Source organism: Coffea eugenioides, unplaced genomic scaffold, assembly GCF_003713205.1.
Source record: "Coffea eugenioides isolate CCC68of unplaced genomic scaffold, Ceug_1.0 ScVebR1_1840;HRSCAF=2767, whole genome shotgun sequence".
NCBI classification, from domain to species: Eukaryota; Viridiplantae; Streptophyta; class Magnoliopsida; order Gentianales; family Rubiaceae; genus Coffea; species Coffea eugenioides.
Window position 1 is genome coordinate 12,455 of NW_020862272.1, and position 4,007 is coordinate 16,461.

At 37.5% G+C, this 4,007-nt stretch overlaps 1 long non-coding RNA gene across 1 annotated transcript; it reads right to left on the reverse strand.

Annotated features, from left to right (window-relative positions):
- Positions 1–218: 218 nt before the first annotated feature.
- On the reverse strand, positions 219–2,879 carry LOC113755906. The gene is made up of 3 exons (XR_003465785.1): positions 2,847–2,879; positions 1,163–1,240; positions 219–416 (listed from the first exon to the last, which is right to left on the reverse strand). It is a non-coding gene; the product is annotated as an uncharacterized LOC113755906 (long non-coding RNA).
- Between the last annotated feature and the right edge of the window lie 1,128 nt (positions 2,880–4,007).

Genomic DNA, 4,007 nt, shown 5'->3' on the forward strand with positions numbered 1-4,007 from the left:
GGCATCCTAAATTTTAAGCCTAGGATACACTATAAGATCTAAAGCCTATGCTCTGATACCAACTGTGACGCCCCCACTTCTCCCTAAGGCGAACCAAAGGGTATCCGCGGGACGCCTGCCTAGCTCTCGCCAGGACTCAAGCAATTCCATTCAAACTTATTACCGGACCACACAAAACGGTTAATAACTTAGATACAAGAGATGCGGAAGCGTTCAAATTTAATAAAAGTCATCCGTTATCCAACCCGCACATCGGGTGTTCAACAACCATTATAAATTCCAAATATACATCATGCCCCAAGAGTTACATTCGGATTCCAAAATACAATCCAAAAGCCAAAACATAGTCAAAAGTAATAGAAACCCTAAACAAAACGTATCAGGAAGGTTTCTTCAATACCTCGCCAAGTTCAATCCTGTTAAGGAAAACAAATCTACAGGGTGAGCAAAACGCTCGTGAGGCCAAGAACACACATGCAACCACATAGTTCAGATAACAAGCCCAATAACAATTCAGGTATTATCTTGCAAGTAATTAATAACACCAATAAACTGTAACCAGAAACAATTCAAGGATATAGAAGCTCTCAGGAGCTAAGTTCCACATTTGCCGACACCGTTTATATATCTTTCCGTGATGACTCTCCGTCAACCGGATTGATATTTTCATATCCGTAGTTCACCACTTACTTCCCATCCGTCCACCATACACCACTTCGGGCCCGCACTACATTTATAAGGCGATACTATACGAGTATGCCAAGCGAGATCTCTCAATAGATCAAGCTTATCATTTAAGTCTCATGGCTCACCGAGGTTCCCGACCAAGCCCATGCCGGCTCGAGTTCCAAGGTCGGCCTATGAGTTTGGGCGTCCCCCATTTGTCATGTAAATGTCGAGGAGATTCACTCCATCGACGTATGCAATCATAGCATACCATTTCATGTATTCAAGCATTTGATAGGTTTAAGCAGACATTTCAAGTCATGTAAACCAAGCAAATCATGTTAAGCATGAGTCATTCGTTTCAAATGAGAACGAGTGCGATCAAGTACACACTCGACTCCATTTTGTCAAAATCAGTTAAGCTAAGCATGAAATCAGGTGAATCAAGCATGAATCAAGACTTTAGGGTTCAAATAGGCATACACTTGACACTCACCAAGTTATGCAAGCAAGTAAATTGGAGGAAGAGTTCAAACTTCCACAGTAGGGTCCTCTTGGAGGTCCTCGTGCGTGCCTGAGCAAATAATAGTGAATTATCACCCATATCCCAAATATCGAGGAATAATTCGTTCACTAGTATTACTCTAGGAAATTCCGTGAAAATGAACCTCAATTACTCGTAAATCGAGGTTCGAGAGAGGTTTAATAACATTCAAAAATATTTAAGTCTTTATCTAGGAAATCGGGGATAAAACGTTTAGATAATAGCAAAAGAATAAAGAGTTCTTGAAAAACTCTATTTCCTTGAAAGTTGGAAAATTTTCAGTTTTGTTATGAATCTTTGAAAAATCGTAACTCACTCGGCATAAGTCGAAAATTGGAAAACTTTATACCGTTGAAAACCTCTTAGAAAGTACTGCAAGTTCCTAGAAGACATTTTTCCATGAATCGAAGTGGAAAATGCTCAAAAATGAGCCTAAAGTTGCTGTTCCAAATCACCCAGGATTGAGCCGGGATTGGTTTTTCGCTAACTTTGAAAATTCGGCAGAATTCACTCGTTGTAAACCAGCCCTTGAAATTTATAGATCAATTAGAGGTACAAGTAAGGTTTAGGTCAGAACAAACGGATCAAGAATCGGAGTTTCGAACACCAAGATATAGTAGCTCAAAGTTGGGAAAAATTCAAGACTGTTACAAAATTTCCAGATTTGGTTCCAACTTTGGACCTTTAGTTAAGTGCCGAAACGGACTTGGATTGACACCAAATTTTGCAGTATAATACTTCCATATGAAGGTTATCTCTCTATCAAATTTCACGAAAAAATACCCTCGGGAGGGGGGTCATTCAATCAACCAAAATTTGGAAAAATTCTTAAGGCAATCTGTCCAAATCTAAGATTTTCAAAACGAGCAGTCGCCGTATTTTGATCATAACTCTCTCAATTTAACTCGGAATTGGGAATGGTTGATAGTGTTAGAAAATAAATTCATAGGGCTACAACTTCGCAGAAGAAATCGTTTCAAGTTTCAGCATGCAACTGGTTCAAAATCAAGGCTCAAGTTGCAGCATTATCAAATCATTTCGGCAGAACGGAGAAACAGGACAGCCGACTTCAGATGAATGGTGTGGCTCACACACATAAAACCAGGACGTGCATTATACACCGATAAAAACATGGAAACGTCTAGTTTCAAATGCCGCTAACGGCACCTGATTTCGACGTCGGAGTACGGAGTTATGGATGAAATACAACCACTGGTCTGGATTACGGCGAAACCGTTTTCCAGTTTACTAGTTTTTGAAATAAATTCGTTTGAGCAACCAAAACTCAATATTTTTCAACGAAATTTTGTACACAACTTCTACAACATGTAAACTACACAATCAAGCCATTAAATCCTCAATTTCTGCAATAAAATGACCGAACAGAGCAGGGGCAAAATGGTCAAGTTTGGCCCTTGCTCTCTACGTGAGTTTCCTGCAGTTTTTCTTCAACGAAACACTAACTTAAACACTAATCCGTCATCATAAACTTCATCAAGCACAGAATCAGCAACAACCCAAGAGTGGGAATTCATAGAGCCCACTTTTTCCAACAATACAAGCTACTAAAGTAAAGATTCCAACTCAAATGCGTAAATCAAACACCATAAACAAGTTTAAGAAGTTAGATGGCTACCTACTTTGATGGCTGTTCAAATCAGAAAATTTCGGTCCCTATGAAGCCTGAAGACAGTCGTGAAACTCCTCCCTTTTCCAGCCTAAGTTGTTGTCCAAGTGAAAAGCTAAACGAATGTGAAGTTTGGTGAGAATCTATGGAAGTTTTGGTAGGAATTTGGTTGAGTTTTAGAAGAAAAGAAATGGTGACTTTGGTTGTTCCTTTGCTGCAGTCTAGCCGGCCATTGTAGCAGAGAAAAGGAAATGAATTTCGGCTCTGTAGCCTTTGCGTACAAAAGACGCTTGACGTCAAATCCTTTGATACGTCAAATCAATTTTAACTAGTACCCTACGCGCGCGTTTTGTATCCGATTTCTCTTACGTTTGTTGCACTAGTGCACTAAACCTCTAGGGCCCTTACATTCATATAAATATTATTCATTCTTAATTGTCCCAAAATAATGGTCCAAAGTCCCTCAATTAAGCGCGCACGTGAAAACACGTATTTCTAATTTAGGCGTAATAAAAATTAAAACCTTTGAAAAATTCTTATAACGATCGTACCACTAGTTATTACTTGTGTGTTTAAATCTAAAATTGTCTATTTTAGGTCCATTGTATAGGTCTTAAATTTTTAGCTTATTGTAATCCCAATTGGCTAAAGTGTTTGGACACGTTTTCACCTTTTCACTAAACAAGCTTATAAGAAAATAATTTTTGAAACGAGACACTTTAAAAAAATATAACGAAGCTATAAAACAATGTACTTAGGTCTAATAGGCTAGAAAATATTATTCGTGGCAAAAATCCAAATAAATAATTATTTTAGCCAAAATTAGGGATTTTAAAATAATGGAATTTTACGAGTACTCACGTGAATTGAGTATAAATTCCTCCATTAACCTTTCTTAATCTATTATTGATCGTTCTTAATTCTCCAATATTAATACACTCCCGATTCAAGTATAGCCTAGAAAAACGTGTACCCGTCATTCCGGACTAAACAAATTTTCGAAAAGCGAATTTTTCAACAAAACGCTTTAAAAATATACAGAGGTGTCATTCCATATAAATGGATTTAAAATGGTCGAAATAAATAATTCGAAAAAAATGAGTGAATAATCATTTAAATATTCCAGTAATATTCTATAAAAAAAAATAAGAAAATTTTCGGGTCCTCACA